The 22625-nt window shown below is 43.4% G+C and overlaps 1 protein-coding gene across 5 annotated transcripts in view; it reads left to right on the forward strand.

Moving 5' to 3' along the window:
* MGLL (monoglyceride lipase) overlaps nt 1-22625 on the forward strand; it is a 108901-nt gene that overhangs the window by 67113 nt on the left and 19163 nt on the right. The gene's annotated exons all lie outside the window — the stretch shown is intronic.

Below are 22625 nucleotides of genomic sequence, written 5' to 3' on the forward strand. Positions count from 1 at the left end.
AACTTCATGACTTCCTTGTGCTTGCAAATCTTTGCCTTGATTTTACTGTTGCAGGCCACTGCCTCCCTGCAAGAACCAGTCTGGATATTAGCAAAATGAATCAGTGGGATTAATGATGGCATTGGACAAGAGGCAAGGCCAAATTCTGAGCTGACAGGTTGAAATGGGATGAATATCAGTTGGTGTAAATCTGATGTCCTTTGGGCAGATCATTCACAGACATTGGAAAGTATACTGCAATTTACTTGGCTGACAAGCCAAGACTCAAACCTTGCCCTTAGGTCTCTTCAAAGACAGGACTGCTTAATTTGAGCTTGAAGATCCCAAATGCATGTGAGTCATTGCACCATTTAGTCGGAGAGAGGAAAGGTGAAACCTTACTGAATCCAGGTACCAAGGCTTCCCCTCACACTTGCTCTTGTGACTCACTCTCAGTCACAGCACTGCACTTGATGTGCAGAAACAACACCTATATTTTCTCTGAAGAGGGAATACCTGATCCTCAGGACACCTTGCAGGGAAAATAAATAAAACGCGATTTTTCTGAACAATTGATCACATGCCATTTTGGGGGCTGGCTTTGCAACGACAGTAGACCTGTGCAGAAGTATTGTTGCTGACCACCTGAGTATCTTTCTCTGTGTACAGGCACAGTATTTCCAAGTGTTGATTCATTCATTTCTACACACTTTGCTCTGAGTTGGAGGTAGGCTGGCAGGAGTCTGCAGTAATCCCATTACAAAGTATCTCCATCCCCCTCTGTTTATCTGCATGGAATAAAGTTCATGGGAAAGGGGAAGGAACAGGCCAATTCTGCCCACCCTGCAGCTGCTGTTAACAGACCACAGACAGTCCATACAAAAAGTAACTGAACCACAGGACACACAAGCCACTTGTGCAGAGTCCCCGTGAGCTTGTGAGAGACTGCATGTATAATACTGTGCCTTAGTTCCTCATTCCCTTGAAGCCTGATAAAGGTTGTAAGAAGTAGAGCTCATATAACAATATTTGAAGCAACAAACCTAGAAAAAAATGACAAAACTCTGTATTTATCACATGGTTTTGATACAGAGAATGCCTCTCCTGTTGGTGGGGAAGGGTCTTTGGTGCGCAGGTTCCTGTCAGGCATGTTTTCTGCTGTGTAATTATTTGCTCTCTTTTTTCCTTGAATATCTTTATCATTAGAGAAGTGTAAATATTTTGTAGGGTTTCTTGTTTTGGTTTTTGTTTTGGTTTTTTGTTGTGGTTTTTTTTTTAATGTACTGATGTTGCTGGATTAATTAGTTTAATTAGTACAAATCTGGTTGCTCAGGCCGGTTGTCAACTTTGTTCTCTCTGTCAGACCTACAGTTTTCTTTGTAAATTCCTTTTGGTTTTCCTCATCAGCAGAGAGGAGAAGGTGAAGAGGAACCTGAAAGCAGAACAATGGGAACACAGTTGTGTTACACAAAGAGCTGATTTAACTAAGCCTTGATTCACTGTAAATTACAAAGACAATCAACATCTTTTAGGCTCTGTAACATAATCTTTGCACATAAAGAGGTAAGCACAGAGGATAAAATTTGTTTGATGGAATGCAAGTTGCAGTCTGAGCTGGATGGCAGAGAGAGCTGAAGGACACAAATACCTCCATTGCCAAAACTGCTTCAGTCAGAAGCAGTTTATAGCTTTTCTCCACAGTTTTATCTATCAAATCACTTCAACAGTGTGTTCCCCCTTTTGTCCTGTCATTTGGGTATCTGTGGGTAATATTAATTATTCCACTGTGTTAGCACAATAGTAGCTGTCTGTTCTCCATCTCATACAGTGGCTCTTGGTCATATGAGTTCGGTGTAGATTTCCTGACCTGGACATTTATTCTGGTTCTGATATTCTCATGGATAAAATTCCCAATACAGGCACATTATCCATGAGGTCATTAATGCAGTTCCACAGTGTGGCTAGCATGATTTCCCAAATGAGTTGGGAAGTTACTAGGGCTGTAATATGCGTGACTTGACTGATTTATATTGTGTCTATCCTTCAGTCAAAAGAAGGAAAAATAATTTCCATTTTTATTGCTGAGTCTGTAGGAGCTTACACAGCAGCTCTAAATCTTGCCAAAGGCTGCTCTACATCGGTGTTTCCTCTTATTCAAGGCTTCAGCAAAAAGGTTGGTACTTCACAGATTATAACACTATTCACCCCAATTTGTGTCTTAGTACCTTATTGCCCTGTAGAAGGTATCACTGACTCAGTTCTCTTGGTATGTCAAGATTTGAACATTTACTCTTTGGGCTATTTCATTGTAATCACAAGACTGCTGGACCTCATAGATATGTATTAGAAATTTTCTATGGTAATCGTGGAAATTGAATTCCAGAAGACCTCTTAACCTTACCTTACATCTAACATTATTAAATGGCTTTGGTTTATATCAATCCCATGAAAGAGGAAAATAGAATTTCTGTGTAATACAGCATTTTTTTCCTGTGATCTCTTATATGGTGCTTTTAACAGGCAGATAACCATTTCCCATGATTTCTGGGATTGCTTGGCATGCAGCCTCATGAAGACAGAGTTAAGGCTGCCGGGTCAGGTACCTTTCTGCAAGTTCAGATATTTTGAAATGACACCTCCTTTTTCAATTTTGTTTCTATATTGCTATTATTTTATTACAGCAAGATTCTGATGACAGAAGAAAGAGACAGACAAACACATTAGGTTATTGGCAGTCGATTTAGGAAAGCTCTCTTAGAACGAATACCTGTGGGGATTCATCAAACTGGAGTGATATTGTAATTCTTCAGTCAGCTGCCGATTGCAGCTCCTTTAGCTATAATGCAGTATTTTTAGGGATCTGTAAAGCTGGGAGCCAAGAAAAACAGGAATAAAGGATAGAGAGTGTGGCTTTGTTTTCTCATACCAAACATTTTCACTTGGTAAAGCACATGATGTTCCAGCTATCCTCTTCTCTCTTCCTATAACATCTCATTTGCTGAGATCTAATGGTCTATGGTTGCATTTGCATGGCCAGAGCCCAGAACAATCACAACTTAACCTTCAAAAGCCCTAGTGTCAACTAACAGCAGTCAAAAATGCATTACCAAGATGCAGGAGCCACGAAAATGTGTTTACTTTTCTCTTACACTTTTTAACAGTAGTTGAAAGTAGCCCTCTTTTTCACTTGGAGTTGCTGGTGCTTCTTACAGGTATTGTGGCTGTGTTATGTGAAGATGAGGAAGGAGAAATACTTAGCCCTAACCTGGTAGCAGTCCCTAGCCACTAGATTCACTTCCAACCTCCTGCTTTCTCCAGGCAGAATAAACCCTCTACCTGTCCTGGTACATGGAGACCTCAGACTCTTTGACCGTCTTTGAAGCTGTTGAATTTCCCACTTTCGAGTTATGTTTAATGTCAGATCAAAGCAGAGGGAAAGGTTGCAGCTCTTACAGCTTATTCACATTCCTTAGATGTTTGTAACTGAAGTTCAGCTTGCTTTGGCAGCCCCGCTGGTGCCTTGTGTGTGGTGAGCATTTCTGATGGGCTGGCAGGTCCCTCTCAGACACCCACTGCTGCTTGTGCTCTCCAGTAATTTTCTCACTGCTTTCTCTGTTTAAAGAAGGATTTATTTCCAAAATGTAGAAAATAGCTGGAGTGGAGATTTTTAAATGCATCAAATATTAGCTGCTTTTGTTTTGTTTTTTTTTTTTTCCAAGTGATTACTGTGTTGTTCTTGCAACTGTTAAAAGACCATTTTGTTGATGAGAACAGAAGGCTTTTATTTATTCATAGCACTGAGAAGGATTGATCTACACAGAGAGGTTAAAAAGGACTAAGCATGGTCAAATGTGAGAGGAACATGACCAAGAAGGATGTCAGCATTAATAAGAACAAGAATTAAAGTAGCACTGTAAGTGTGAAGTAAGAGCTCATGCACATCAGCGTGAGGGAATGTTCTGGACAGCAGCGCTCCCTGATGTTATGATAGGGCAGGCTTTAGGGCCATCTCTAGGGATAGAGTCAGGAAAGCCTTGGCAAGCATTATTTGCAGCTGGTTTGCTCACAGAGCAGCACAAGTGCTCCTTGGTGGCTGGGTGTGGGCCTGCTTACCCACCACAGCAATCTGCTCTTTCTGATTCCTCCAGCATAGCCTACTGCACTTGAGTAGGAAAGGTTTAAACTGCTTTTCTGCAGAGCCATAGGAAAGAATGGCACTCACTGTTTCATTTTTTTGGACAGGAGGCATACAGTGGGTTGTGGGCATTTTTAATTACTTTTTTCCAGATGAGGGCTCCTGGCCTTCAGCATGATACATGAACACTGCTGGGAAATAGAATCTTCCATATGCACTACTGGACATAACCATGGGTATGGACACATCAGGATTTGCAGGAGTGCAAAATGACTGCTCTCCCCATGAATACTGTTCTCATGCATGTCCCCCGCAGCAGGAAGATCCTCACACAGGACTGGGATTTTCTTACATACAAAGTTACACTGCCTGAACCCTACTAGCAGCCATGCTCAGAGCAGTTGGGCTTCTGCTGTTGCACTCATTCTTGGACAGATGCTCTTCTTGGGTAGGAAAGAGAATATAGCACTAGCTATAGTGTACCTGTGTTAGTGCATCCTCTTCCAGGCTTTTTCTGGAGGGATGAGAGCTGTTCTCCCAGGAGAAATTCATAGTGCTTCGCAGCCCCGTGCAAAAATAAAAGTCCTGAACCTACTGTCCTGAACTTGAGGTCCTGTGGTAGGGTAGCATGGCTGGCAGGCAGTGAGACTGCAGTCATGCCAAAGCAGAGTGTTTCACAGACTGTGAGGGCAGAAGGAGAGTCAGAGCCCAGCTGTCAGTTTGAGTTCCCCTCTCTCCCTATGCATAAAACCCCACTCTTCAAGAGTCAGGAAAACATTTAATGTTTTTACTAATGGTTTGAATCTGAAGACTCGCAGCCTGTTTGTATTTGTCAGATGAGGACTGCTGCAGCAGTGAGAATTGCCAAGCAAAGAAGAAAATTCTTCAGAGTTTCGATTAAATTTTGCAAGTGCATTCCCTGTGGAGAAATTAGACCTTTTGTCTTCAAATTATTTCAACTTGTCTGTCTGTCAGTCCTTTATGATAATTGATTTGAAGTGGAGAGAGAGCTGCTAAGGGGTGATTAACCTGTTGCACCATGATGCAAGTGTACGGACATAAATCTTTGTTCATATAGCTCTGAAAACTGGTAGATTGAAAAGTCATGACAGAGTAAAACCAGCGAGAATATAAGGGAACACTTAAATGATTCCTTGACCCTTGATCAGTGTTAAGTTTCATATGGACCTGTGAGCCCTGCCTGGAATTCATCTATTCTCCTGTTTTAACCTGGGGAACACTGAGTCTTAAACACAGCTGTGGCATCAGAAGCAAGCAGTGATGTGGGCAGAGATGGAAACTGAGGTGATACACCAGAGGACAGTCACCCTGGTCTGCCCCGCCTCTCCTGTTCTCTCTTGTAAGCATCTGCTATAGGTTCCTCTCAGCAGGATCCCAAAGGAGATGGCTCTTTGTCCTGGCTGGCAGAGCACTGCCACTGCCTTTTATCCCTGTTTTGACTCCATGTTCAGTAGGGTCCCAAACATTTCCTTGCCTTTCCTTCTCCAGATGTTGAACAAAGGTAGCAGTCAGGCTTATCTGCCTTCCAGGGAGTGGTGAGGAATGCTCAGCATGTGCAGGGCACACAGGAGGTGAAACCACAGCACGCAATTGCAGGGTGAGAGTTCAGATACTGCAGTACACCATGTAATTAATTCCTTAGGCAGTGAGACAACTGTGAGAACTTGAAGCAAAGTCATCCTATAAAACAAATAGTTAGCGAGTAAACTTAGTTCTGCCTTCCTTCTCTAATTCTGCTTCGGTTTTGAGGATTCTCGCGTAAAGAGATGAACCGGGAGATCAGCCTGCTCACCACTGATGAGCTCCAGTCAAAGTGAAACCAGTTGTTTCCCACCTCCAGCTCCTCTGCAGTGCCTTGTAGCACCGGATCTCAGAGCAGCACTGACGGCTTGCTGAGAAAACCAGGTCACTCAGTTTTAGCCTCTTGGAAATTATAGGCAAAATGATTCCTGCTGCTAAGATGCAACTTTCCCCATGTATTGGACAAGCTCTTGAACACAGTCTTTTGACTGGATGGTGTATTTTCCCTTACTTTCTCCTAGATGGCTGCATGGTGGTGGTTGTGAGATGGTACCTCCCAGAGGGACCACAGCTCATGTAGGAAAAAGTGCTCTGGATACACCTCCTATAACATAATGATGCTGAAATGTGCCTGTAATTGTATCATAATACAGTGAGTATACCAAAGGGAATATCCTGTGGCATAACAGGCAGTTGTAAGCACTTTGAGATGGGTTTTATTAAACGGAGGTTTGCACACTATTATTTTTATTTTTGAGAAGCTCATTACAGACTTCCACAGCCTGGTCCTGCTCTGGTGAAGCAATTTCAGCAGTGAATCTGTCACTTTAGCGCTCACCCTTCATTCACACTGGGATCACACGGTCCTGAACCTCTGTGTGCACCCCATGGCATCTTTCAGGGCAGTCAGCATTGTTTCCGTTTGAGAGGAGCAACTACACAAAAGAAAGAAACTGGGTAAAAAGCAAATACCTGCAGTGCCTCATGCTCTAGAGGAGGCCACAAGCTGGGACTTGGAAATGCAAGCACAGCCTTTATTTTGTTTGTCATTTGAAGGCAGATGAAACAATGCTCTCGAGTCAGGAAGCAGTTAGACCACAGCAAACTAAAAATAAAGAGTCAGTGAGGCTCCACACAGCTGATGTGTCTGACAGAGCACGTATATGCTGCAGTGGAGTATTTTGCTTAAAATGTTTGGGTTAGGAAAGGCTCAGGGGATATTCAGAGTTGTTTCCTCTCTACTCCGCTCAGGGGATGAGACTTTGTTTGTTTCGTGGACTTCCCAAGAATAATACTGGAGCCATGCTTATGTAAAAGTAAGGAAAACCTGGTCCTGCACCTATCTTTTAGGCAAGGGAGTTTGGAAATTGTGAGGACTTGGATACACCTTTAGCACAGATGCTAGAAGCAAGAGCACCTGAAATCAGACGTGTAGTGTCATCTGCTGTATACTAATAAAACATGCCTACCACACCCAGGCTGCTCAAAGCAATCTATTTGTTTATGTAACCAATTATTATTCTTAAGTCAGATTTAATTGAGGTACGTAAGACAGGCAGGTAAGTTCTGTGCTGTAACCCAGAGCTGGATGCAGGCATTGTTGGGATGGGGGAAAGACAGTGCAGATGCTCCTTCATCACTGCCCCTGTATGTGGACATCACTAGATGATAATGTTGGGCTGCAGTAGAGATTGCAAAAGAATGGTTATGGTTTCCTCAGTTCTTCCAATTACTCTGCTCCTCCCAGCTGCTCAACCATTTCCTCACTGCTGTAGATCCACCCTGTAACAATAGGTTATTGAATAAACAGCAACATTGTCATCCAGCTGAACAGGACCTTTGGCTTGGGTCCTGGCTGAACTGAGCTCACTTGTCATGCAGCAGAGCTATGATGTGAGCTTTGAAGAAAGAGGAGCTGGGACTCCCTGTATCCCAGTCATGCCCCATCCACTTTCTGGCACAAGCCATTCTCTTTCCTCATTCCATCAGGTGATGAGAAGGTGTTAGAGAGCCAGCTCCCCTGGCTTTGCTGCAAGCCCATTTCATGAGGGAATCCCTTTTGGGGCACGCTGGGCTCTGAGGGTCTGGCTTTTTACTCTGAAAGAAATGGGCTGTGCAATCCACCCCAGTTCCCCTAATTATTCACTGCTTACTAATGAGCAGGGGGAGAAATGTCAGTGGGTCATTCCATGAGATAGTACATCTTCTCAGCAGCTGCTTCTTGAACAAAGCCTCGCTGTTGGCCTTCACACAAGGAGGCGTGAGGCTGGAACAACAGTCCCCAGTGAGAGCGGACACGGCGGCAGAAGGAACAGAGTGCTCCCTTTTGAGCACAGCGGCTGAACGTGGGGCTGTCAGCTCTGACCACTGTCCAGACCGTGCTCCTCGACCTGTCACTGTTAACTGTTAACAGACAGACTGCATGACAGAGGAAAGACATGTCATTCATTCAGGAAACTTAAAAGGCTTCTTTCTTCCCATAAGGCTTGAGCCCTTCTGGCTCCCCTTCTGCAATTCTGCCTCCCAGATGAGAGATACCCTCTGCGATAATGAGGAGTGGACCACTGAATTTGTGTGTGGTGCTGATAATGTTGGGGCTAAGTGATAGGCATTTTGGATGAGTGGTCATGATAATCAGGAATAAAATATCCTTTATTTGGACAAAAGGTTCACTTTGGTGAATAAGAGAAACTGAAGGGGAAATAGCCCTGACTGAACTCAGCTCAGTTTGTTTTACAACCTGTCGTTTTGCTTCTGTGCAATTGTAATCTGTACTCACTCTTTACCTATTTAAATTAATCCCCAACGCAAGGGTCAAATTCTGCTTTCACAGCTGCTCAGGTAAATCCGGGATAACCTTGTCACCGTGTCAGAAAGCAGGTTCAAGCAGGTTCAACTTGCAAACGCATTTCCAATTAGTGAAGGAGGGTTGGCAACCTCATGTAGTGTTTTCAACAGCTTACTTGCTCTTCCATAACCAGCTTTGCAGGCTGTAGGCGTATGTCTGCGTGCAAGATGGTTGAGGGTGGAAGGACAAGGACCAGATGGTTATTAGAGCGAAGACTGAGAGAACAGATCCTTTCATGTTGCTCGCTATGTCTGTTCTCTGGGGCTACTGGATAGACATCAAACTTGTTTCATACTTTGTTCCTTTGCTGACTTCCACAACAGGACACTAGTTCATGTCATCAAGGACTTTGGCCCCAAGAAACATTAGAGGAATCTGTACTCTTTAAGGAAAAAAATAATAAATCAGTGTTGCATGTATTATCAGTGAACCTTTTTCATTAATGGTGTGGGTGATGGGATGAAGGACACTTTCAGTCAGTTTACAGGGCAGAAATTAAGTGTATGCTGGAAGGCTGCTATTCATGGGGACCCTGACACGCTGAAGAAGAGGACTGGCAGGGACCTTGTGAAGTTTCAACAAAGGCGCTTGTGAAGTTCTGCATCTGTGGTGGAGTAACCCCATTCAGCACTAAAGGCTGGGCACTGAATGAATGGAAAGCAGCTTTGCAGAAAAGGACCTGGGGATCCTTGCAGACAAGTTGAACTTGGGTCAACAGTGTGACCTTCTGGGGAAGAAGGCCATCACATACTGAGCTGTATTGGAAAGATTATAGCCAGCAACCAAAGAGAAGTGATTATTCTCTTCCATTCAGCATTTTGGAAACCACATCTGAAACGCTGGGTCCAATTTGCTCCCCAGTGAAAGGAAAACATTGACATACTGGAGCAAGGCCAGAAGAGGGCTGTCAAAACAATTAGGGTACTGAAGAACAAGATGTACAAGGAGAGGCTGATAAAACTGGGCTTATTTAGCCTTAGAAGAGAAAGCTAAGAGGGGATCTTACTGCTGTCTGTAAGTCCCCAGTGGGAGCGTGTGGAGACAGCAGAGCCAGATTCATCTTGGTGGAGCCCAGTGATAGAATGGGAGGGAACTGACACAAGTCACAGCATGAGAAATCCCAATTATGTACAAGAAGAATGTTTTCACCATGAAGGCAATCAAAGGTTGGAGCAGGACCCAGTGAGATGGGGACACCCTAGCCTTGGGAATATTTAAAACCCCACTCACAAAGCCCTGAAAAACCTGACTGAATGAAGTAGGGGCTTGAATTAGATAATCACTGTATGTGTCCCAGCATCAGTTATTCTTTATGAGCTAAAGAGCATCCTGGTGGCTGCTATTTGGGATGTTGCTTCCAAAAATGAAGCACAGAAGATTTTGAAATGGGCGAAGAAATGACCCTCTTAAATGCACACTTTAATGGTACCTACACTTAGGAACAGCTTCATCTTCAGGGAGATACTTTTTGATGGTTTTGCACAATGAGAAAAAGGAAGCATGTTTATTTTCACCTTTACAGGGACAATTTTTCCATAGCAACAGCATTTCATTAATATGACTAGCATTCCTATTGTTTGTCAGACGTGTCTAATTTGGATGAGGTTGTTTTTGATGCTAATTACTGATGATTCCTCACCTATAAATGTATCTTCATGCAGATGTGGAGTTCGTCATCGTATTGAGTTACAAATGACTGTTTCAAGTTACTGAACACCATTTGAAAAGTAAAGAAAAAATTACTCAGTGTATATAACTCCTGTTGGATTAAAACATTATTTGGTTTCCTTCAATACTTTTTTAGATAGATAACAGGACTCAAAGGAGTACAGTCCAGCTTAGGTTAGTGCCTAGTTCAGCACTAACCTGTCAAGGAGTGTGATATGCAAAGAGAGCTCTTATTTGCACTGAACAAAACCAAAGGACAGGCAGCTCTACAAAGAGAAATAAAATGTATAACCTGTCAATAAATGGTCTGAAACTGCCATTTTATCTTCATTTTCAATGCTCTTTGTGCCCTGCCCACATTGAAAACTGATGAATAAAATTACTCTTGCTGAACTGAACAGCCACAGTATCAGGGGAAGTGATTCACTAAAGCAGCAAAACTTCTCAAAACTTGTAATGAGAGAATTGATTTTCCTTATAACATAAGTAGTGGCCTGAAGTCATGGGAAGGCTCACTTAAGCTGCATGCATTTGTGTATTGTGATCAAAACTGTGTCAGTGTAATTTTCACCAAAATTTACTGTTAACAGATTCCCTGGGCCTGCTCCAGGCAAACCTACTGCACTGTGTGTGTGTTGGCACAGTGTGAAATGCCAGGAGCTGATGCAGGGTCTGATCCAACTCCAGGCTCCTTGTGAGGCATCAGCCTCCCCAGCCTCATGTTCCTTCATGGTCCAAGCTCTTATATCAGATTAAGGGCTGGGACCAGAGTTACGCTTGACAAAATAAAGACGCAGAAGCAGCCCATATACTCCTTTTTATACTTTGTAGTTCTAATGTTTGTTGTTTGCTTATTTGCTCATTCATAAAGTGTGGCATGTTGTTCCGGGGCTGGATTGCCCGATTTCCTCCATAAATAACTGGTGGATTTCCTCCATAAATAACTAGCCCTGTTGATTTTCCAGGGAGCAGCTCTATATGTTACAGACCGTGAGCAGACCTTCTAAGGGACTGTCTCACAAGTCTTAAAATGAATAGACATTTTTTATAACAAAAAATTGAGAGAATTTTTAAAAACCAAAAATGTTCCCTAGCAGTGACTGCAAACAAGTGCATATTGCAGCAACAAGTCCCAGAAGCAAAACAGTCAGTGAACAATGGGAAAATTAATCCTTTGTCGATTCATATATTCAGGTTCTTCTCTCTTCAATAAGTCAAAAGGTGTTGCAGAGAAGCATATTTGGTTACAGTGTCTGGTGTTTTAAGCCAATCATGCTTCTTGCACTTTCATTTTGAATGTAAAAGAGGACATTTATTTGTTTGTTAAAACATACTTGCATTAGCAGCACAGGCAGGGAGACACGCCCTGCCTTATCTAGGCATTTGTTCCTGCAAATAGCATCCTTCTGTCTTATTCACAAGTGGTTAAAGCTCAGTTTTTAACCAAGTTTGGTTGCCAGCAAACACTGTTCCAGCTGAGCAGGCTGTTCCAGGTTCTTGCTCCTCTGACTCTTAGAAGCTCCTCACACTTTGTCCCAACGTATTCCTGCCTACACTGGGGTCTTTTTGGTCTCACACATTGTCTGTGGAGCCTGGGAGGCATTAACATTGACATCTTTCACTTGTCTACTGCACATCCCTTGGACCTTTCCTGGTTCTGCCTCTCCTTCCCCCTTTGAGGCATCATCTGATTCATACTGAGGGCCAGATGCCCCCAGCTTTGCCTCTCACTCTTTCAGGGATGATGCCAGTGTGTACATGCCCAGCTCAGCACTGCAGCTTCTCTTTCACTTCAGAATGCCTTTAACTTAAATCCATGTTTATAATGTGATTCTTACATGGTTTGGGGATTTATTTCTTAGTTGCTCGAGCCTTAATTGCTTCTGTGCCTCTACAAGCACATGCTTGCATCCTCTGAAGGCAGTACCTAAATGTCACTAACTTCAGTGGGGCCAGGATTTGACTCAGGTTTTAAGGTTATTTTTCCTATTTTAGTAAAAGCTAACATATCCTGGACTATTACTTTAGAGAAGAAAACATAATTTGAGCTGATAAAGGGGTGTACAGGGAATTAAGAATCATGGTTGGTGATTTGGGAAAATTATTTCAGAATTTTAGGAAATTAATCTTGATAATTTAAAGCCTCTGGCAGTGTGATCCTCTTCACTTCTGAGCCCATTAGTAAAGTAAAGCAGAACATCTGGTTAGCCTCTGGTTCATTCTCTAACCCAGATGAGATTCTCTAGCATTCCAGTAACATTCCTTTTAGCCTTGAGCATCTTCTTTCTTTATAATAACAAAATGAGGATTGCAAAAGGTCTCACAAAACCTAAGGCCATCTGGAAGAAGTCTTACCTGAAGGTGTATGTGAAGCCTGCTTTGAAGTCTCCTGTGCATTCTGGCTGTCAGAGATCCAGTCACAGTGGGGGTATTTAAGTTTCATAATGCACTAAGACATCAAATGAGAACTCATCAGCCCATTTCTGTGAGCCACAGACAGTCCTCAGATGGTAGCATATCCTGGTCTGTGGCAGCTGTGGCCATTTTAGTGACCTAAATGAGAAAAGCTCTTTTGCTTATATTTCTGAAGACTTCCCTGAATTTGACATAGACTTGGTCTGGCCTATGGTCTGTTATGTTTCAACAGAGCAGCAGTTTTAGCCATAGATAACTTTTGCAGGTAGTCCTTCCATTAGTCCTACGATGGATCCTGTATGATTCAAATCAGAATGTGACTCATTCTGTATCACAGTAGCAAACTATGCAAGAAGGTGTTTGGAAAACCCCACTTGGGTCTGCCCCAGGGGTGTCTTGGATCTCAGAAAAAACACCTCACCTCAGTATATCTCAGGTCAGTCATGGCAAAATCGGAGCATGATGGCGACCCACTTCCAGAGAGCTTACAGATGAAAAGCCCTGAGCTCCAAGAATGCAAAACCATTACTGTGAATGGCTTTTCACAGGCTGAAAGGAAGATTCAGCCAGTGAAGAGAGCAGCTTAGAATAAATCTCACCAATATTTAAAGGGATGAAGCAGCAGAATAAAAAAGGTTAAATTGCAACTATATAGTGTTTTCTTATGTCCAAATGCTAAGTGTGTGCTTTCAGAGCTGCTGAGGAATGGGGCTGTGGATGGAAAACAAACAATCACATGTCAGGTAATTACAAGCCACTTGACTAGTTTGGTATAGTTACATGTCCTTTGGCTGTATTTGTCTTTGGGATTGCACCTGGAAACTTGACCACTTCACCAACAGTGCAGAAATGTTATTCTGTGACAGCCATTCTAAGTTGTTCTAAGCTTGTGCTTTACTCCACCCTTCATCAGTATTAATGCATGAATAGGAGTAACTGGTTTTAACCACAAGGTGAGATTTCCCAGAGCATTGAAACTGATGCCACAGAGCCTGTCCTGTGGCACTCAAGGGTTAATTTCTCTGAAGATACCGTGTGCAGATTCAGTTCACAGGGAGAGCTGCTGTACCCACAGCATCGCTAATGCTGGGATTTATTCAGGGCTTGGCAGTACTCTCCAATCTGAGAATCCTTGTTTAGATTCAAAAATAAAATCTAAAAAAAAAAGTGCTGAATTGTAGATGGTACAAAGACTAATGCTATCAACCCAGATTCCTTAAAATTGACATTCTCCATGCTGCATTTATTTTCTGGTTCTGAATTTACCAGAGACAAAGCCTGTTGGCAGATCCTGGCAGCTTGTCTAATGCTATGGAGCAGGCAACCTGACCCGTCCTGGTGCCAAGTTCATGCTCAGCTCAGCAGAGGACTGGGGGAAGGGAGAGGAGGCTGGGGGCTCTCTTTATGTGAGACTGCCTGGTGCCACCTGTCATTTTGACTACAGTCCCAGGCCTTTGCATGAACCTTGCACCTATGCTGCCCAGATTTTGAAGAGAGCTCTCTCTGAGCTGCAGATATGCCCTTGCTGGCTGATTGTGTAGTAGCTCTCATAGCCCAGAAGCAACATACAGGTCTGTAACCTTCAGCAGCTCAACACTTGTATCTGTGCGTTGTTTACTGAACTGCAGACCTGCCAGCCAGTATTCACTGTCTACTGTCACCCAGTCATGGTTTGAAATGAGTGATGGAGCACAGAAAGCAATAACCTGCCTATTGGATCCTGGCTCATTTGGTAAATATATAAGTAGTGAGGAGAATTTCAGAGTTGCACGGGGGAGAGTTACAGAGAAAACGGTATCAAGTGAGAAAAAGCAGCTGAAACAATAACTCTGAAATCAATCTCTACCAAGAAAGGACAACAGCTTTGCTGCAAGATGAATTTAGGAGAGCTATTTTCTGCCCTGCCACTTCCCCGTGACTTCCCCCAAGCACCATCTAAATGCCACCCAGCCATGAGCCAACTGGCAGCCGTGGGACTATGCTCTGGCACCCTGGGCAGGACTGGCCCACCCAGGAATGCTTCCTGCCAGACTTGGTTAATCAGGAGGTTTTTTCCTTAATTGTGTTGCTCCCAAGCAGGTTTGGTAGGGTTTGAGTGAGCTATAGCTCTGTGCGGATGTACCCTGTTAAAAAAAAAAAACAAAACCAAACTCAAATTAAAAAAAGCCTGTCCTTATTTCAAATAATCCACCTGCTGCACACCCATTGAGCTTGTGCAAAGTGTGTATAAAAAGCTATCGGCTCTAGGAGAGTGGTATTTCCTTCATGCCTTGTCAGAAACAGGGACAAATCCTGTCTAATGAGGGTGGCACTGCCATGTGGGAATGCGAAGGAGTGAAGCAAAAAGCGAAAATCTCTTTAACTCTGTGGGAAAGCTCCCTTTGGACAGGCTGATTGAGAACTGGAAGTACAACCCACGGGGAAAGCTGACCCCGAAGGCAGGAGCTTAGGAGCTCAGGTTTGTTAACTACCTTTTGGCAGATTAGTTGGTAAAACACCTTACTGGCATCCTAGAACACGAGTCCCTCTTTTTAGAAACATTATTATTATTCATTTGCCAGTTACTTTAAAAAAAATTATATAACCAAAAAATCTGTGCCAAGATTGTTTTGGAATAGAGAAATGCTGCGCTCCTGCGCCAAGAATCTCACAGACTAAACAGAACCCACTGGGAGCCCTTGCACTATATGGGAACTTGTGTTTATTTTAACATGTAAATAAATCGGATGAAAAATGGGTCTTCTGAATTCTTTTTTTTTTGTTGTTGTTGATGATGTGGGTTCCCAGTGGGTGGTCTGCATGGAGGGAAACCTTTTGAAGATAGCTTGAAAGGAAGTTGCTTCCATCCCCCAAGACATTCGTCAACAGCATGGAGGGAGTTCTTACATGATCCAGCTTTCATCTTCTTTCCTTCGTGATGCCTAATCCACTGTTAGCAGGGAAGAATTAGGTCTGTCTTCCACAACATGAATTGATTCAATTGTTTTCTCAAGCATAAAAATATTCAAGGCAGACGTATGGATTTTGCAATGTAAGTAGCCGGGTTGATGCTGCGGCAGCGTGCCGGGCACGGCTCCCTGCTCAGCCATCCAGAGGTGGGTCATTAACTTGCAGTGCTGTTTGGAGGGGAACAATCAGGAGGGTTGTGCAAACTCTCAGGCAGGGCAAATGAAACCGTCTTTAAGCAAATAGAAGAGCAAGAAATGAATGGGCTTTGTTAAGGAAAAAAAAATGGAAATGTTTTCTAGTTAAACAAGCTGTCATTTAGGACTTAAAAGCATGTGCGTGTTGGAGAGCCAGCCCACATGCCAGCCTGCTTTGGAATAAATGGGCAGGGAAGGGGAAGGGGAGTGTGCAGTTCCACTCCAGCACTGGCTTTTTCATTGAAAATCCTGACATTTGGAATTGGTGCCCCAGCTGTTTTAAAGCTGTAGCTTGGATCAGAAAGTTAATGTAAGTGGACTTTCATCCTTGTTTTCAGCTAGGAAAAAATAAAGTTTGCACCCTTTTTTTTTGAATTTATGGTACTAAGACAAGAGAAGAAAATTTCGTATGGTTTTAAAGCTAAATTAAAATAACAGGGAGATTGTCCTTGTTTGCTTGCCTCTTCCACTGAAGGTGAAACTCTAACAACCATTAGTGGTATCTTAAGTCATATGTGGAGAGCAGAAAAGAGGCCCTTCTCTGTTCTTAGCAGATCAGCAGCATATAGGTCAAATGAACTAGTGGGACCCTGGATTAACTCCAGCAAAGTACATGCATTTTTTTCTGAAGTATCTGGGCATTGATACTGCTTCCTATGTCACACCAGAATAAGTCCTTGAAGACCAACTCTGTTGCTAAATAAAGTCATTTCAATGATACTTCAGAAAATTATCTGTTCCTCTTGAAAGAGGGCGAAATCTTAGTGCAACACTGCAAGAATAACAGTTAAAAATTATGGGGCCTTTTAAAAATTATTATAGGACCTTAAATAAAATCACTTAGTGCCTGATTAGTTAGTGTCTCTGACTCCTTAGAGGCACAGTAAGTTGTGCCTTGCTGGTTATATATCTTACATTTATATTGTGTATAATATCTCTTTTCCATGGGAAAAGAGATTAGACAGGAATCATTTCATCCATCAGTAAAAGAAACTCTTTTGCAGAGGAACTCAACAGCTGCTCAACCATCTAAACTGGCTTTGTGCTGCATTATCAAACCACGGATCCCAGTAGCCTGGTAGAGAAGGGCATTCCTGCCAGCTGTCTTCTGTTTTAATATTTTTGAGGGCTGGCTGAGGTGGCATTGCAGAAGGGCCTGAGGAAGAAAGTGGAATACTGTTGTCCATGTGCTTTGTGGAAAAGGAGGTGGGCTCCATATTCCTCTTTCGTGGGCTTCACCAGCCACGCCATAGCATCTTCCTGATTTTTGAGGTAGGAAAGACAAAGCTGCCCTACTGCAGGCAGTGTGGGAAGTGACTGTGGCATGTTGCAGGTTTTCCTTTGCTCCCCTTCATTACACAACATCCCAGGGGACACTTACGTTTCCAGTCTGGCCACGGTGCCTGCTGTTTGTAAATGCAGCTCATTATTTTGCAACAGAAACACTCAGATGGGTTTTTTTCAGCATATTTTCATGAACAACGTGATGTTCCAGGAAGACTTTTAAGGAACTGCAATTCAGAGCCAAATTCAGCAACAGCATAAGAAATGGGCAAGACTTCTAAAGCCAAAAGAACCCTGTTTGTATCCATTAGAGAAGAATTGGCGCTTAACATTGACAGAAACAGTTTGCCCTGTTGGACAGAATTAACAGCTGTTCTGATATGTACCAGGGCATTTTGTTTGTCATCTCTGGAGCAGAGAAAAAATTTTACATGGCTTCAGCAAGATGACTGGTTCTCTGCACCCCAGCAATAAGGCACAAATCATTTTAGTATGGAAAATTGCGTGTTTCTTTTTTTTCCTAACCAAGACAACAAACAATATTTCTCTGTGTGCACTGTTCTAAAAATATCTCAGCTCTGCAAATGTGTCTCTGATGTGGGAGGAGACGGCTTTCAATTTGCTGCACTCTTTATATGAGGCAAGTGAATAAAAACTACCCAGCAAATGCTGAAAGGAAAATGATTTTCCTAACCTTGAGGAGAAAGAGGGGGGCTGATGGACTTGTGCCTTCAGGACAAGACTCCCTTTTGGTAGGAGAGGCAGAATCCACTTGTAGTTCTTAGTTACATGCTTCATACATAAAACACCAGGCGTGGAGAGATAATACTCTTGAGTACCATATCTAGTGGTTGTACAATATGCACATGGTCATGGAAAGCCCAGCATTCTCACTGCACCTGTACAGGTGGTGCAAAAGAAGGGATGCTGAGAACTGCCCAGACAGAGAAGTCAAAAGTCACTAAGGATAAGCATATGTTGAGCTATATTTCAGATCTTTGAAGAACATAAAAATGGAATCAGTGGCGAGAAGGAATCTTCTTTTAGTTCCTGATGTTTCCCATCTGATGTGAAAGTGGTCCTCCTGGAAAAGCCTTAGACTGTAGGCTTGTGTCAGACTGCTTGCTCTTGTGAAAACCAGAGCTATCAGAAGAGGGAGAGAGAGGTGATGCACAGCTAAGGCGCAGTCAGGTGGACATTGAGACACTCACCTCCAAGGTTTAGCTACCAAGCACAGCAGCTGGCCTAGATGGCAGCTTGACTGGAGAAAAGGTAGCATGGCAAATCCTAGGATAGTTTACCCTGCTTTCTCCTAGTTCAGGTGTCTGTCCTGCCTCTGCTCTCCACCTGCAGCAAAATGAAGAGTAGGTACAGACGGAGGGCAGACACTTCAGAGTGCCCTCTGTGCATCAGACTCAGTTTGGTTGAGAAATGGAAAAAAATTGGGTAAATACAACCAGAACAGGCTCCCTCGCTGTGATAAGTCTGTTCTGAGGGCAAGAAAGCTGCTTTGTTGGGCAGGAATCTGCAGGATGATCTCCGAGGTGCTTCCTGTGTGTATTTGTTCTGCCAGTGGACCATTTGCTTTACACGTTACTGACAATACAACCAGCCTGTTGACTTTTCCAGATGTTGATTGTCCTGCTTTGAAGCTTCTTCCTGTTGTTTTAGTTGTTTGTGTGTCTGAATGGTGGATTCGATGTACTGCTTGTTAAACAAATAATTAAACATTGAGAGCTTTGAAATCCAGTATGTTTAATTAATGAGCTTTGCTCACTTGATGAAAAGGATCTGTAGTTGATTCATTACAAAACAAGTATAGTTTTTTCAGTAGTGAACTGCTATGACAATTTCAAGTGTTTACTAGTTCATTAATTTTTTTTCATTAAACCTTAACAAAACACCCAAGCAGAAAATCAAGGCTTCACACAAAATTTGCTATGTAACCCATTATTAGTGTCTTCTTGTGTATTGTCTCCCCCACATTCTCCATCTATGTGCTTTCTCCCATCCCCTCCTCTGCAAAACCATGCTGCCTTACAGTCTGGAATTAGAGTTAATTAATATTTTTAGATCTTGCTGTACTTTGGACCAAGGTCTGTGGTTATGCCCTGTGGTGCTGGGTGCTGTACAAGTGTAAAATAAAGCAGACCTTGCTCAGAGGAGTTTCAGTAGAGCTCATAAATACAGGCATCAGCCACAATGCCTTGTGACACCATTTCATTAACTGCTGCAGTGGCTTCCAAAACCAAAACATTCTGGAAAACTGTATTTACTGCATCTTGTGCTTTAAGGTTTACCTCCAACTCTGAATGCATTTTGGAAAAAGGCAGAGAGGAAAGCAGAGGCAGACAAGGGTCTCTGTCTCACAGTCTATGGAATTTGGGTATTAAAATGTGCTGCTGAAATGGTCCCTTCCCATAGCAGTGGGATCTCAGGGTAGGTTGAGGTCCCCACCTGAGCAACTGTCACAGGCTCAGGAAGATTGTGGGAGAGGGATTAAGTTGGCACTTTACACCTTGTGCACCAGAAGAGCCATCCAAATTTCTGTCACTAGCATCTCCCTCCCACGGGCTCCAGACCCAGCATTGCTCCTCTGTGTGGGCCACCTGCAGAGGGAAAGCATCTAGGAGAACTTTTAATTATGTAGTTTTTTTCCTTAACCCAGATAGTTGAGCAGCAGGGAGGACATACTGTTCTCATGTCTCTCACCAGCAGCATCAGTTGTGGTGGGGTGAGAGTAAAAAAGGGTGAGGTGGGCTCACCTTCCTGCATGTTGCAGTGTCCAAACACCAGTGAGAAGTTCATCCCATCTCAAATTTGGGGCAGAAAATAAAGGCAGATGACTTCAGGAATAAAACAAATCTTTCAGAAAGCTAATAAATACATAATACTAACCTTAATACCTTCCTTTCCAAAAGCCATTTAGGCATTTGTTTCAAATGGAACGGTCAGACTCCAACAAGCTTATTGAGCAGGAGGCAGTGAAGGAAGATGATCTTCAGCCTGAGCTTGGATGTGGGCTCTAACAAAAACCCTTCCTTTGCACACCCCTGTCCATGCTGTAAGGTGCTACTGCCCACTGCTGCTGCAGTGCCAGTGCTAAAGCACTAAAATTACCTTTTCTGGCCTCCAACAGCTCCTTTGGGAATGGAATCACACCCATGCTCCAGCTTATTAAATCACACACTGCAACACAAGGCCTTGCCAGTGGCCCCCTCTGCCATAATTAAGATGTGTCTTTCCAGTGTGGGATTCTGCAGTACCAGAGAGGCTCCTCATCTGTGTCTGTGAATCATTGATTTCGCAGTGGTGGCAGTTCTGACTTTTAACTGCTGAAAACTCTGGTGCTCCTGTGTTAGTGCCATTGCAATTTAAAACGTATTTATGCTGAGAGAGTCATAAGCCTGGAGTGCCTGACCTTACTCCTAACTCTCCTTGTTCTGGTTCTCTCACTCCAAAATCTTGGAATTACGCATCTAGAGAGGAAAAGAAACAGATAGTGTGATGGATCCTGAGGCAGGAGGCAAGTCCTGCATCCCTCCTGATTGTTTCTACCACCAGTTGGCTAGAGAGAGCATTTCACCCCATTGATGGTGTCCTCACTACAATAAAAATGAATCCAAACCATCCCCTTTCTCCCAGAGCTGGAAACATCAAAATATGTGAAAAGCCAAGATCCAAATTCTGCCTGAAGAATTACTGCTCCCCAGGCAGATTTCCCCTGTCCTGTCTCTTTGTTTTATAGCTTTTCCATAATAAATAGGGAGCAAAGGCTGAAAAAACAACACAGTCTATAATCTCTGCTTTCCCATGACTGTGAGCTTTAAGGAACGTCACTGAAATTGGTAAATTTACAGCAGCATAGCTGAACTCAGCATTTGACCCTGCATTTCCCCTGTCACCTCATCGTCTGCAGCAAAGGTCTGAGGAGCAATTCAGTTCTCACCTGGGTCAGGCTCTGCCTTTGTCAGGAGGGTTGGGCACTTGGAAAGAGAGAGGAATATGAATAGTGTGTGGCTCATGTAAAAGTTAATGTTTAGAACACAAATAGTGCAGGTGTCTGAGGGTGGACAAGATGAGCTGCTGCACTCATCCATCCCTGTGGTGCCTTGGAGGGCTGGGTGCTGATGCACCCAATGGTGTGCAGGGACAGGCACTGCCAGGCTCTCCTCTTTGCTGGTGGTTTTGCTTAGTACATTTAAGGACAGATTTCTTCAGCTGTGATGTGCCCCAACAGCCCCAGCAGAAAAGCATCGTGCTGGTGGAGATCCAGCACAGCTCTCCTCATCAGACTGAGTCTGCCCAGCAAGCCCAGAGTTGGGCTGGTTATTTCTTCAGGCAGTTCCTTTTTGGCTTTTACTGAAGGGAAGGGAGTGTCGAGTTGGACTGTGCTTTTTATTTACGTGTTTTTCAGCATATCTCCAATCTGACCAGGATGTAACATTTTTTGAGGCATGTGAGCCAATGTCAGATGAATAATGTGGCTGCTTGGGAGTGGTTTTCAAAAGGAACCCCCAGAGCATGAGAGAATATGGGATTTGAGGAATGGAGAGCCTTGCAGAAGTACACATTTGCAGGGCCACAGAATCTGTTTCAAAGGCAGAGTCATACCTACATGGTTATAACGCACTCCCTGGAGCCCTCACACCCTCAAATATTCCATTGCTGAACTCTCAGCTTTGTCTTCCTGCGCAGCCAGTCAGTATTATTCCCTCCAGATACATGTGTAACTTCGGAGGATCTATAATCATAGGTGAAATCATGCTCTGAAGTCATGCTTTCTGACAGGACTGACTGATCATGAGTTGCTGTTCTTGACTCTCTGGTGACAGAGCTACAATCTGAGCAAACTCATGCAGAAAATACAGAGGGAAGAATTGAATAGCTGTGACATTGGTCTAGATCATCACAGCTCTTATTGAGATTTCGTTTGAGCAAAGTATGTTATTTTTGGTGTGTTTGGTTGGAAATGGATGCCTAGACCTCCTAATTCTAGATTTACCATTTGAAAATATGTGGTTTGGATTCTTTTTTTTAAAGGAAAGGGTGCCCACAATTAGCTCAGTCCTCGGAACCTGAAATGGTCGGTCACCGAGCCACTGCACCTGCTCAGTCCTAGCAGTGAACCACACAAGCTGCATGGGAAGCCAGATAGATATGAAAACCTCTTTAACAGTTTTTGAACACTGAGGGTGCCATGTGGATGTGCACCATCAGTCACAACTCTGTGCAGATGAACATCTTGTGGTTATAACCTCACATTGCCCTGTTGAAACCCAGGGGCCCCTGGGGGAGTGCTGTGATGAGGAACTCATGGAGCTGTGATTCTTGTGACACTTCTCTGTTGTCTCTCTTGGTGTAGTGTCTCTTGGGTGTAGAGCAGGCTCTGGTTAGTTCCAGCTCCTGGGTGAATGTGATTCCCCTCCTCTTGCACCCACTGTTTTGCCACTGGCACTGTGGAACCACTACATCAGGTTCATCCCAGCAAAACCCAAAGCAAATAGCTTTACATCAAAGATGAACCTGACCTTTCACTCTTAATAGCTCCAAAGGCAAAAGGTCAAAGAAAAACATTTTTGACTGTATTGATGTTTGGTTGTGAGAAGTC

The sequence above is a fragment of the Lepidothrix coronata genome, unplaced genomic scaffold (assembly GCF_001604755.1).
Source record: "Lepidothrix coronata isolate B3197 unplaced genomic scaffold, Lepidothrix_coronata-1.0 Scaffold84, whole genome shotgun sequence".
NCBI lineage: Eukaryota > Metazoa > Chordata > Aves > Passeriformes > Pipridae > Lepidothrix > Lepidothrix coronata.